Raw genomic sequence first — 14,646 nt, 5'->3', positions numbered from 1 at the left:
TCCTCCTGGTTCCTAGAAGGCATCTTCTCCCTGTGTCCCCACGTGGAGGAAGGGGCGAGGGAGCTCTCTGGAATCTCTTCTATAACGACACTGATCCCATCGTGGGGGCTCCACCCTCATGACCTCATCACCTCCCAAAGGCCCCACCTCCTGACACCATCCCCTTGGGGGTTAGGACTCAACACAGGAATCTGGGGGGGCACACAGACATTCAGTCCATAGCACCTCCTCAGTCATCCATGCTTTCTTCCTGCCCTCTGGAGGCAAAGATGCCTCTCCTGCTTCAACGGCTCTGCCCTGAAACAGGAAGATGAGCTTTCTCATCAGGGGGATGCCTGTTTCCAGTCAACACTACCCTCCCCAGTCCCTCCCCAATCTTTGGAGAGCAGACACAGCTTAGGGCTCATTGGAAAATTTGGGCAAAGTAGGAAAGTATATTTCCTAGTTACTGGGTAAAAGTTTGAGATAGAAGAAGAGTGATATTCACTCAGAATATAATCAGGACTATTTTTCTTTCTCCCTTTTCCCTCCCCTCAGTCCCTGCTGCAAGGATCATATCCATCTGATCCTCAATTGCACCTACTCTTTCACTGGAGCGGGGGCGTGGAGCCCTGAACTGGGGAGCTGAGTCCACGTCCCCACCTTTGTCTGACTTTGCAAAGCATCAGAGAGGAAGGCGTTTTCCTCTGCCTTCTGGGTTCTTCTGCCTGGTCTAAGAATTGCACTGACATGAGACAGATGAACAGGAGAAAAGCAAACAAAAATTTAATAACACATATACATGGGAGTGACCCAGGAAAACTGAGTAAATCACCAAAATGCCTGAAGCCCTCACCTTACCTACCACCTTCAGCTAAAGACAGAAGAGGATGCTGAGGGTGGGGAGAGTCAGTTAGGGGAGGCCACTGGGTGAGGTTCTTATGCAGATTGAAGTCCTGCCTTCTCCAGTGAGGAGAGTTTCTAGAGGCTTGGTCATCCTCTTCTTCCTGCTGCGGAGAGGGAGATATCCTTGCAAACAGAGCCTTCCCTTCTAAATGCAAATGTTTCTTACAAAAGAGTAATTCCTACTTGGTTTTCAGAGTTTTTCCCATGTATGCTGTTTCTTAGAAAATAACCAGCTTAAAATAATTAATATGCCAAAGAGACACACTTTCAGGTGGCAAAATTGGCTCCCCTACAAAAGCCTCCCGGAGACGTAGTGCAGCTCACACCCCTCATTTGTCCAGTCGGACACTTAGCTTAATTGAGTGCAAGTCGAATTATTAGTTCACAGCTACAAAAGCCTCCATCCTCAGTACTGTAGTTGGCCTCTTTAGGGGGGATAATTTGTCTTAGATTTGTTTTAAAATTCCTAAGACTCAAACTGCTCCTGGCTAGTGAGGGCATAATTTAGTATGACCACCAGAATGCACATGCCCATTTCTAGGGGACCTATTGGTATTGGTTTTATCAGTTGGAAGACATTGGTGTTCAATTGAATAATGACTTCTTCAGGAAAAGCGGGCCCTGCTCGTTTTTATGAAATATTATCTACTGGGAGCAAGTGCTGGTCTCACAAATAGTTTCTGTCCAAACTCCTCAAGAACAGGATGTGATCAACAAAGTGAATGATTTTTCTCTTTAACACAGAGTAATCTGTCTGCTCTCATGTAAACAGCATTCAATTTTTCTTGGCATAATGGCTGCTTCTGTAGATGAAATGAGCCTTTTGTACTTAAGAAAAATGTGTATAATTTTGGCCATTGGCTGAGATAACTTAACAGCTTTCTGAAGTCAGATATTTTTAGAGCGCATGTAAAACAGCGACTAGTAATTAATAGAATATCGACTGGTTCAGCCTCGTCTAATCATAGACTGCATATAAATCATAAGGTGTTTTGCAATTAGGAAAATCCATATTAAATAACAAAGTACTGTTATCTTAGTAACCTTAACAAGTATGGACTAATGCAGTATGGAATACAGATGTATGGAATACATGCAGTATGTAACAAGTGTGGACTAATGCAGTATGGAATACAGATTGCTGCAATACAGATGTACCTGTGTGGAACAGGTCTCCATTTATCACACGTAAAACAGACTTCTTGTTTTTGTGGACACGCCTGTACTGACTAAAGGTCACTGGTGAAATACTTCGCCAATATCCCCAAAATGCTTGTTTCTCCTCCAGGGATTTTCCATACTGTCTGTCTATCCCAAACACCAGCAGAGCCTTCTCTTTGCACCTCTACACAGGTAGTGATTAAAGGCTCCCTGATTTCAGCAGTGCCAACCAGGATCACAGCATTTATGGAGCTTTCAGCATCCCCATTACAAATGCCTCATAAGTGATCAGCTGTAAAGCAAATTTGAACCAGCTGAGGACACCATCAGCGTAAAAAGATCTCAAAAGATCTTAGCCTGGGCTTCCCTGGTGGCGCAGTGGTTGAGAATCCGCCTGCCGATGCAGGGGACACGGGTTCGTGCCCCGGTCTGGGAAGATCCCACATGCCGCGGAGCGGCTGGGCCCGTGAGCCATGGCCGCTGAGCCTGCGCGTCCGGAGCCTGTGCTCCGCAACGGGAGAGGCCACAACAGTGAGGCCCGCATACCACAAAAAAAAAAAAGAAAAAAAAGATCTTAGCCTGAGAGTGGATATTCTTTTTATGATGAGATTTTCCCATTTATTTTTAAAATATATAGAACACTTATTTACATTTGCCATCTATTTCATAGAAAAAAAAATATAGAAGAGTATTGTGTTACTCTTTTTACTTGAGCATATATTGCTTCTAAAAAAATAAGACACTGGAAACAATTTTTATATTGGATGGCTATTTAGTTATTAGAGTTTTCCTTCCATGACATGCTCCCATTTGTATCTATGGAAAGTTAAAAGGCTATGAACTTACTCTCATTATTTGGTTAAATGATGCCTTTAAAATGTTTATTTTAGAGCAGGAAGGGATCTTCAGGTCATTTAATCTAATAGTCATTTGTGAGATGAGGGAAGTAAGGAGGAGTTAAGTAAATGAAGGGGTTCAGGACCTGCCAACCCCAAATGTGCCACTTTGATGTGTAACCAAAAGTGGGTTCTGGCTGCTCACCGCTCAAAAGCCAATAAAGAGGCAAGGTTGGTGGAAACGAAAGTTTGTTTTATTTTGGGTGCTGGCAACCAACACTTTGCAAAGGCAGGCAAAGGTGGGGACGTGGACTCAGCTCCCCAGTTCAGGGCTCCACGCCCCCGCTCCAGTGAAAGAGTAGGTGCAATTGAGGATCAGATGGATATGATCCTTGCAGCAGGGACTGAGGGGAGGGAAAAGGGAGAAAGAAAAATAGTCCTGATTATATTCTGAGTGAATATCACTCTTCTTCTATCTCAAACTTTTACCCAGTAACTAGGAAATATACTTTCCTACTTTGCCCAAATTTTCCAATGAGCCCTAAGCTGTGTCTGCTCTCCAAAGATTGGGGAGGGACTGGGGAGGGTAGTGTTGACTGGAAACAGGCATCCCCCTGATGAGAAAGCTCATCTTCCTGTTTCAGGGCAGAGCCGTTGAAGCAGGAGAGGCATCATTGCCTCCAGAGGGCAGGAAGAAAGCATGGATGACTGAGGAGGTGCTATGGACTGAATGTCTGTGTGCCCCCCCAGATTCCTGTGTTGAGTCCTAACCCCCAAGGGGACGGTGTCAGGAGGTGGGGCCTTTGGGAGGTGATGAGGTCATGAGGGTGGAGCCCCCACGATGGGATCAATGTCCTTATAGAAGAGATTCCAGAGAGCTCCCTCACCCCTTCCTCCACGTGGAGACACAGGGAGAAGATGCCTTCTAGGAACCAGGAGGAGCCCTCACCAGACACCCAATCTGCCAGCACCTTGATCTTGGACTTCCAGCCTCCAGAACTGTGAGAAATACTTGCTGTTCATAAGCTGCACAGTCTACGGTATTTTCTTGTGAAGGTGCAAACGGACTGAGCCAGCTGGGTGGAGAGAATGGAAACTGCCGCGCCCTGGGAGCACAGGCTACTTGGAGAGTGGTCAGAGCTACTGCCGGGCCAGTCAGCTCTGACAGTCATCTTGATGTTGGTCATTCAGTGGTCTGATCAGCATCCTCCTGATTGCTTTAAGTGTAGTTCATCTTCAGTTCCAGGGTCAGTTTGTTCCCATTTTTCTTGAAGCCAGTTCTCAGAATTGTGGCAGCTTATGTCATGGCTACAATCTGGTCATCATGTAGTTAACTGCTTCCACCTGATGGGGGTTTCAGTCTCTTTAAGACAGCTCACAGGATATGGCTCAGAACATTATCTGTAGCCCTTGAGCAGGAACTAAAGGTCCTTGGCTTTGCTTACTGACTCAACTATTATTGTTTTGTCCTGTTTGACTGCTTTTCTCTGCTTCTGCATTTTCTCACTTCTTGATTAAACTTATTCTTTGGCTAAAGTTTTTCTACAGACAAAAGGCTGGCAGAGGATGTGGCCGGGGTGGGGGCAGGGGCCATAGGGTCCTGTTCCATTTCAGATGTACTGATTACTTTGAGCTGAAGGCATTTGAAGGGCAGCAGATGCAGGGAGAGCTTCTTCTGAACCCCCTCATCTGCCTGAACACAGAGTCTCCACAGGAACTTGGGGTCTTAGGTCCCCTCTCCTGGGAGCTTCGCCACCAGGAAGACTGACTCTTGTCCCAGGAGAGGAGCCTAGAAGTGGACCCCACCCCCAGACAGACCCTGTCACCAACTGCCACCCTCCCATCCATCCTCTAAGACCCACTCATCTTCCCTGGAAAACATGTACTGTCCCCAGAGAGGCCTGCACCCCCTCCCCTTCCCCTGCTAAAATGGTATATAAGCTCTCAAATTTTACCACCATTTGGGTATTTACTTGTTTTTCCCTGTGATGCCCCCAAGCACATAATACTAAATATGAATAAATGAATATAACATTTCTCCTGTTAATTACCTGTTGTCAGTTTATTTCATAGACACATAGGAGGGTAGAGGGAACTCTTTCCTCCCCTACAAAACTTCCCAAGGTCATGGGCGTCAAGTTGCAGTTTCATGAGAGCTGAAACTCAAATGCAGGACCCAGGATCTAAACCCGACACATGACCACTCCCCACCAAGTGTAACCCTCAGCACCAGGCACGAGGTGACACAGCCAAAGTGAGACCTCAGATCTAAGCTTCTGTCACCCTTTCCACCGCTCTGTGCCTGGTGCTGTCCTTCTGACTCAGGTGATGTTACCCAGCCCCATGCGGGTGTACGTGACTCCTAAAGGTACAGGGCAGCCCTGGTGACTGATCACCACTGTGGTCTCCATCACCCATATCACTTGTGCGCTCAGTGCTGTGTGCACACTTGTCCTGGTGGCAACCCTGTGAGGTGAGTGCCCCAGACAGGAGAATGGAGCCCGAGTAACCGTGGCTTGTCCCTCTAGCCCATGCCTGGACCAGGCCACGAGGCCTCCGGCCCATGGCTACACCCCTGATGGCTGCACCAACCCAGGCCAGCAGCAGCCATGGCAATATTTAAATAAGCAAAAAATACAATATTAAAACCTGTCTGTATATATCAGATGGAAGCATTTTGTTTGGAATAGCATGCATTTTCTTCAGTAGTTCAATAGTTGTTGCTTTTCATCAAATGACAGTCCCCACCTTTGATACTAGGGCCAGTGTGGAAACGTGAAGCATCCAAGTTGTTCCTTTATTCAAGACATATATTTTTTCAACTTTAACATAGAATATAGTAATTGACTTAAGCCTGTCTATTAAAAAATTCCATGAACCAATTGAAGCTAAAGAGAGCTATTGAAATGTACAGGGTCAGTGATGAGAACTTTTTGGATGAGCGTTTCCAATGAGCCAATAAAATACACACTAAGTATGTGTCTTCATTATGTCTCAATATTCATAGAAATATTTTATTGGAAAATGTGGTCACATCTGTTTTCTGCTAAATAAAAATCTGTGTGAATTTAAGGACCTGATAGGAAACAAATAAATGTATAAAAACAGTTTAAATGACCTGAATCACTTTTAGTGTGGAGGGTTTATAGAAAAAAAAAAAAAAATATATATATATATATATATATATATATATATATATATACACTTTTTATGTGCACTCTGGCACTGTCCATTTTATTTTTTAAAGAGGAAGATTAAGCAAAAATTTTATCCTCAATTTATAAAGATTAAGAATTAGCAGGTTGATCTGTGAATAATGGTTAATAAACCATTTATCTTAGTCTGTTCAGGCTGCTGCAACAAAACACCACAGATGGGAGCTTAAACAACAGACATTTATTCCTCACAGTTCTGGAGGCTGCAGTAGTCTGAGATCAAGGCACTGACACTGGTGAGACCCTCTCCTGGTCCATACATGGCGTCTTCTCCTGTGTCCTCACCTGGTGGAGGGAGAGGGAGCTCTGGTCTCTCCCTCTTATAAGGATACTAATACCACCCTGGGAGCCCCACCCTCATGACCGTATCTAAACCTCATCACCTCCCAAAGACCCCACCTCCAAACGTCATCCCACTGGGGGTCAGGGCTTCAACATGTGGATTTTGGGGGGACACAAACATTCAGTCCATGGCTCCAATCAACATTTCAAAGGGCCGATACCCCCTGATGAACAGCTTCCACATTTCCACCTGCTCTCATTTCTAACCCTAAACCTCTGCTTCTCTAGCACCTTAGACGTTTTGCTTTTTCTTTCTTTTTCTCTTATGCTTTTTCTTCGGGAAAAGCTTTCCTGCCTGCACTCTCACTCTCCACACACTTCTGTCTCCTGGGGATCTGTTTACTTTCCCTCTCCCACCTCTCAGATTTCTGCTCCTTTTTCCACCAGCCATTGCTCCCCACCTGATAAGACCATTTAGCACATTTTGTGTTTGTTGATTAAAGTGTGTTCCCCAATCCTGAAGTGAAGAAGAGCTGAGTTAAAAGTTTCATATTCTTCCCAGACACTTTTGTTCTCACAGTGTGCTCCCTGGACCAGCGTCACATGAGAACTTACTAGAAATGCACATTCTTAGTCCCCACCCAGGCCTGCGTCAGATACTGTGAACTGGAGCCCAGGATCTATGTTTCAACAACCCCTCCAGGTGGTTCTAATGCTGTTGCATGTTCGAGAAGCATTGATGTAAGGGAAAAAAATTGATTTGGAGGAACTTGAGTTTGATTTCATTTTGATTTCCTCTCTTTTTCCCTACCTGCACTTCTCTGATTTTCACAGAAAGAAAAAAGGGAGTGTCCTATGCATTCCTAAGATGGGAAGGGAGGAAGGCTGCTCATTTCTGTCACCTCAAGTAGATCATTTGAACTTGATGTTACATCAGAATCACCTGGAGAACTTGCTGAACAACCCTGATTCAGTAGATCTGGGCTAGACCAGGACCTGCATGTCTAGCAGGCCCCCCTGTGGTGCTGATGTTGCTCTGGGAGTACCACTGGTCTCAAAGAACACATTGGTTTTCCCCTCAGGTGATCCAGTTGATGGCTATAAGGGGAAAGAGTTCAAAATAACACACCATACATGATGAAAGCCAATTTGAGCATAAATATGGACTAAGAATAATGATCTCTGCATGGACAATAGTGATCATTATGTTTAGCTCTCTAGCAACCAGAGTTGAGATGACTTCACACACAATCTTTTCAAGCATGTTGGCCACGGCTGCCATCCTCACAAGGTTTCCCTGCTTTCCTTGAATCTCCAGATTTCATGAGTGTACAATATGGCCCAAACTCAGATTACCTGTAGTTGATTCTGAATTGTGGCAGCCTGTAGCACATCGGAAACTTTTCTGAAAGGCACCCCTCAGTTATGGAGCAAGATGGACAAATAAGCTGATTATATCAACTAGGTACTCTCTGCTTAGTCAAGAATTACTCTATCAAATGCCATTATTAGTATGCCACTTTCTGATGAATGAGAATGGGACAAAACAGTATATAACTCCAAATAATAGCTTGTACAATCCAGTGTGGTTTCCGTGATGGAGTGAGAGAATAAATGTAAAGGTGTTTAATAATGTTCCGTATTCATCTCTATGTAAGATTCCAATAACTTACCCTGTACCATTTCATGATGATCTTCATTATCTTCTCACTAGAGATTGATTCACTTTACCGTCCCTGTGTTACTATAGTGCTGTGGCAGGTTATTATTTAGTGTATTAATATTATTTGCGAAGTTCTGTTTGTTTCTGGAAACAAATCTAGTAGAACGATTTGACTGTCATTTCCAACCTCTGGATAAGATTTGTTATCTCAGATGCATTTCCTATAATTTATGCATAATTCAGCAACATGAAAATACTTTATGCAAATAATAAAGATGTTACAAATGTGTGCAGTCTGCACTAAACTTCTGAAAACAGTTTTGTTTCTATTGTCTTGTTTCATCTTCATGACACCCTCTGAGATAAGTATTTTCATCCCAAGATGAGTAAAATGAACTGCTTGAGATAATGCAGATATTTGGTGTCAGAAGTGGAACTAAAACCTGCTTTTCTGGCTCATTGTTCCTTATTCTTCCGTCAGGATGGTTTCTTTTTCCCACTGAGCCCAGAAACCCACTAAACGCAGCCATCTGGAAACTCACATGTGGAAGACTTACATTGTATCTAATCAAGAACTTTGGTAAACTTACAGTTTCAAACCTTGAATATTTTGAATTTGCCACTTGGAAGTGAAATCATAAACATTCTAACAGAATCAAGCAAAAGCTGGGTAATCTTCCACTGTTCATTTTAGTAAGCATGAATTGAGAGTCTGCTCCCTGCTGTGCCAAGCTCTGGAGGACACAGAAATGACTGAAACATGGTTTCTAATTGCTAGACGCTTGCAGTCTGGGTGGATGGGATGGGTTTGGGGAGGAAGAAGCCCTAACTTACCATCAAGTCATAAATTTACATTCCTATTAATGAAGGTACCTACAAACTGCATTATTCACTTAACTGAGTAGAAACAAGTTTTGTTCTTTTTTCACAGGTTAAGAAATTAAAAGTTAAAGAATACTACTGACATGATACAGAAGGTTAGTACTATCGTTTTGTCTCTCTACTCTGGGATTCACGACTTGTGCTCAGTGTACACAACTCCATATAATAGTAATGGGGGTCACACTTGGATATTGGAAAGAGAATTTTTCCCTCTAGAATTTGCACAGGAAAATCCCTGAGAGGATAATAATTTCCACAGCCCAGTCATTGCCCTATCGGGACCCAACAAGTTACTCTGCACCATAATTAAGTAAGCACAACAGGCAACTTCAGATTTCAAGACTCTGGGTTTTATGGTTACAGATGGTCTTCTCACTGTAGTCTGTTCAGCAGTTCCTTGGGTCATAAATGTTTAATTTTTAATCTATTTTTTATCGGTTTTATGTAATGCAGGCTGCTGGTATACCAAAAGAATTTTTACTAGTGCATTTTATGTGTGGGAAGTTTGTGATAAAAGCTTTAGTGAAATAAAATGAGGTGTGTTCCCTCAAGAAAATGAACATTACTCTAACTCAAAACACAGGTGAATGTTCTTTTCATAGGACATGGACTATTTGGATCTCATTTACAGTATTGTTTGCAGACTTAATATGATCCTGGGAAGTCACATGACTTGCAGGTGTATTACTGAGGGCACATGGAGTTACATCATCTATTTGCACTGGAAATGTCCTTTGAAATGATTCAGGGGCTGGAAACAATAGTCATTTCAGGATATATTTATCTTTTCTGACTCAAACAGCTGTCCCACTTTTCAGGAGACCTTGTGTTATAGACCATATGTGCCAATGAAAGGTAAATTGTTAAAATACCACAAACAATAGCTGACAAAATCACCAGTGACATCACGTGTTTACATATCTATTATAGCCAAACCTGAATTTTAGTTGCTCTGGAAACATAACAATCATTTCAACATGTTCTGGGTGTGAAACTTTGAGGTGAAATCTTCTGTTGGGTATTTAACACACAGCATAGCACAGGGTCTGACAATTTTAAAACGATTCTTACACCTTCCATTTAGCTTGACATATCTGAAACCTTTCCTCACTCTCTCCTTTTGGAAGGACTGTCTGATGCACCAGTAGACAGGGTGGGTTAATCATTACCCTTTGGCAAAGCAGACTTATTGAAAGGGAGAGGAGGAGGCCAGCTCTTCAGCCAAAGAGAGTTGTAGCAAAGGAGTCAAAGAGCATGAACTGTGACCCAGGGAGAGGTGTGCCCGCCCAATGGGCTATGGCTGAGCTGCACTCATGCTGCCCCACAGCGCCTGACTATGCAGTGACTTCACGCAGAAACTCCCTGGAACAGCCACTATCCGCACCTTGGCTACCATTTGTCCTGACTTGGCCTCTGTGTTGATTCCAGAGTTAGCTTTGGAATAATAAACTGAATAATTTTGCTTCAAACCAACAAAATTTCACTTTCTTCAATTTTACTAAAACCAAAACATCATGCTTTCTACTTCCACGGCCAGAGCCGATTTTCTACCATGCCTTGCCCTCTCCAGCAGCCGGACCATGGCTGTGTCTCTCCCTGCAGCGCTGGTTCAGGCACAGGCATGGGTTCTCTTTGCTCCAGGCACTTACCCAGGGTCTTATGTGCCCCCAGTGAATTAAAACACAATCCTTCTCCATCGAGTTCTTGCAGAGCTGTGCCTTTCTTTCTGTTCAGCCCTTCACAATGAAGTCTGTCATTTTAAACTGACTAGCTGGTAGGAATTTTTAAGACACTATACATAGCAATACTTGGCAGTTACGTTAAAGCACTTTATCAACTTAGAGTTTACAATTAATCCCTATAACTCTACGAGGTAGGACTGAGATTCAGAGAATCTGTCTTTGAACTCCAGCTTTTCGCCAGTTGGACAAATCAACTGAATTTGCTGAGTGTCTTCTAGTCTGTCTCCCAGAGTAATGGAGGGGAAGGTACCCGGGTTAGAGGTGGGACTCAGAGAGATGGAATCTGTGTTGAGTCTACTGCTCCATGACTTGCTGGTCAGTTTGGGACTTGGACTGGAGCAGTGGGGACCCCTGGGGATCCCTCAGACATGTTCAGGAGGACTGTCAGGTTAAAACCATTTTTACAATGATTGCAAGACTCCTTTTGTCTTTTCACTCTCACTGTCTGGTGAACGTATAGAGGAGTATCCCAGAGGCTATGGGGTGTGTGCTGTCACGACAGACTGTACGTGGAGTCCGCCGAGTGGATCGTGTTAGAGGTGGTCCGGTGACCCAGGCAGCGTCTGTAGCTCCAGGTGATGCTGAGCTGGTGGAGGAAACGGGTTTTTCACGGCAAGGAAAGAAAGGTGCAAGAGCTGGAGGAGGGTTGCTGGACTCACATTACTCTCCCGTGACCAGCCACGTGGTGACGTCCCCGTGCGCAGGATGTTCTGGGTCAGCCGTTGGTCCCAAATCAGGATTCGGGAGAAAAGGGGGAGGAACTGGTCTAGCTGGTTAGTTCACTGACACGCAGGAGACGAGGACACTGGGCAGCCTCCCCAAGCAAATGCAGCCGAAAGTAAATGAGCGGAGGGGAACTGCCACTTCAGCCGGAGTCCACCTGGTGTAAAATACTCTGTTCCTCGTGGGTAAGTCTCTGTGGCAGGAGCCTTGGCATCGCTCCCCGTTGCTGCTAACAAGACAAAAGGCTGCATTTGCTGTGTTCCAATTGTAAATGTTCCTTTTGTGTGTTTCTAAAAAGGCTTGTTTTAAACAAGACCTATATTTGGAGAAAGTGAAATCCTTGGAGTAAGTTTTCTGTTTCACTGACCTGAGTTTCGTAGAGTGGAGTGTGCATTCTATTGGGACAAGACGTCCATCAGAACAAGCCCTGTATGCACGGATCTGTAGGTGAATATGCTTTGGACGTCACATTGCAATGCAGAGGTTTCCACGCTAAATTGGGCATACGCCTCTAACAACAAACCTGCGGTAGATGGAAACATGCATTTCTGTGTGACTAGTAAACCCAATACTCCCTCTTAATTTCTAGTAGCTTTTTAGTATCAAGCTTTTTAAAGGCAGATGTCAAAGCACCAAGTTTACAAATGCTAGACACACGGTTAACACAATGGAATTGACACTCAGCTGTTAGGGGGTACGGAGAAAGGAACAAGGCAAAATGACTGTATGAACATAACTAGTCCACCTTTAGTAGGTCTGGGTATCAGGGAACTACTGAAATAGCAGAGAGCTGCCTCCACTGGAAAGACAGCACAGAGCCTGCTCCTGTGCGCCAGCCTGCCCTCACTTGGCCCTGTGTAAAGAAACCTGTCTGCAAAGCTGGAGGAAGCCAACAAATGACCAAAACAGACCCTGATTGTGAGTGAAATTAAATGTAACTACAACACTGAGCCTATAACTGTGGTAGTGAAATAAAACGAAGTAGAGGAAGCCCTGCTGTAATAACAACTTAACATCCACCAGATTGTAAAGCGAATCTAGGAGGAACCATTGAACGTGCAAGAAGAAAATTATCACCCAATATAAGCTGCACTGAGATGTATTCATGGTCACCTAGAGTACCCCAAAATCTGAACAGTGATTTTTTTGTAAATGATGGCTAGATGCTGGTAGTGCTTAATTCATTTCCCCACATCACCCAGAGCTGATGGTGCCTGGTTCAAGCATGCTTCACGTGGAGGGAACATGGCATGAGCTGACCGATCACAGGAGGAGACGGGCTTCTTGACCCCACTGGCGGGCCACCGGGCAGTGGCACAGTGGAAAGGCAGTGGCTAAGAGTCACTGGCCTGGATTTCCAGTGGCCTGGATTTTAACAGGAGCTCTGCCCGTAGATAGCTCTTTGATCCTGAAAGAAACAACCCTCTTTTCATCTGTCAGAATAGTGGGGATTTTCCATCTTTCAGAGGGGTGGGTAGTATTAAAGGATTTTTAAACTTTCTTCCCTGTCAAACATTACATTTCTCTACGGTGGCCATGACTGGGTGTAGTATGCTAATGCTGTCATTTCTTGGACCATTACTGCTTCTCCTTGGTTCATTGGCCAGGAATGCCCCAAATCACTCCATTGTATCTTAGAACTTACTCAAAACATCCGTAAGCACCTGGGAAGGTATGTAAGCACCTCCTTTTCTAGCAGAAAAATCTTGTTACTGAACGATCATGAGTACACAGAGCGTTCAGATCATGACGCACAGATATTCTCCACTTTTCTCCATTAATCACCCACTGGTCCATTCAGAATTCACTCCATGTGGACGTTGAGGGGGTCTCTCCTCTCTCACCCCAGGGTCCCTTGAAGTTCATCTCTACATCTCTGATCTTGATCCTGGCTCCATGCTATAGGAGCAGCACAGATATTGTAAACACCAACCTAACACTTCCCTGGAGACTTCTGGTTGTTTAGAATTCCACCCTACTAAAGATTTCCACCCTGGAGGAGGCTGGAGGGAAGGGAGAGAGGATGTTGGGGAGGAAGCAAGCCCCATCCTGTCGGTTAGCGAGACAGTTTTCAGGGAAACCATGCTGCTGTTTGAATGTGAGCTCATCCTAGCATTTGGGTCTTCATAACTCAGATCTGGAGTCAGCGCAGTAGCTCTGGCAACTGTGTGTAAATGTAATCTGCTCCATGGCCCGGTGCCTGAGACATTTGGCTGCAGTCCTAGTTTACTAGAGAATATTACTGGTAATATTAGTAGAGGATTTTTTAGCGAGTCGGCAGTACTCTCGTCTTGAACTTTTGTCTTTCTCCCCACAGGCGGGGCCGCGTCCCTTGTGCCCACCCCTGCTTCAATCTCCACTTTCATTAGGTCTTGGCGGGTCTTCCTGCCTCAAGGTTCCCCTCTGTTCTCACTCCAACCACCTGTTGCTGCAGACCGTGGCCTTCTTCAATAGTCAGCCCAGGTGGTTTGAGTTCTCCGCCGTTTTCCTCCCGGCAGCCTCCCTGGCGCCCCTGTTACCATGTGCGCCAGGGCCCCCTGAGCCCACTCCACTCCATACTCCCAAGCCTTTACGAACTCACATATGGTTTTCCTTCCCCTGCTGCGAGTATGTATGCAATTAGATCTATATTTCATTAACATTTATATTCTCCAGAATACCTAGTGCTTAGTTCTTTCTAAATAAACATCAGATTCATTCAGGTTTCATCTGGAGACCGTTTCAGCATCACCAGCTGTGTAGATCCTGTTCGCAAAATACGGACAATGTAACAATCCCTCTCTCTCCCCCAACTCTTGTCGCCCTGGGTGCTGCCAGCTGAGGGAATTTGGGAGGTGGATTCTGGCCCTCCCTCTGTCACCAATGGGCTGTGTCACCTTAGCCTAGGATGGTGCCCATCTGTAAAGGTAGTCCAGCGGTGTGGTTTCCAGCAGTGCGGTTCCCTGACGGAGACCCTGGAGCTCATCCTGGGGCCCCAGTGGCCGGCGGGCAGGGAGCAGACCAGCCCCAGCCTCACCACGGCAGAGCTGTCCCATCCCTGCTCCACCCAGCACAGTCCCGCCACCATCTCTTTTAGAAAGATGCTTGCACAGAAAATTGGAAGGTCCGCAAACCATGGTCTAGGTGACCCCTAGTCCCTCAGCTCCTGGCATGCATGTTACAGTTATGATGGCACATTGCCGGCGCGGCACAGAGATCCTAAGCAGAGTCCTCAGAGGACTGGGGTTCTGACCCACTTCCTGCATGGGCAAAGCACG

General features: G+C 45.0%; 1 long non-coding RNA gene across 1 annotated transcript in view; it reads left to right on the top strand.

The window, feature by feature from the left end:
* Positions 1-14,646, top strand: part of LOC136793857 (uncharacterized) — a 134,431-nt gene that overhangs the window by 22,920 nt on the left and 96,865 nt on the right. Inside the window, exon 2 of the long non-coding RNA XR_010839876.1 lies at positions 8,974-9,019. This is a non-coding gene — a long non-coding RNA (uncharacterized lncRNA). The remainder of the gene's footprint in view (positions 1-8,973; positions 9,020-14,646) is intronic.

This window comes from Kogia breviceps, chromosome 3, assembly GCF_026419965.1.
Source record: "Kogia breviceps isolate mKogBre1 chromosome 3, mKogBre1 haplotype 1, whole genome shotgun sequence".
NCBI lineage: Eukaryota > Metazoa > Chordata > Mammalia > Artiodactyla > Physeteridae > Kogia > Kogia breviceps.
Note: the sequence above shows the minus strand (reverse complement) of the source record. Positions and strands in the feature narration are given on the sequence as shown.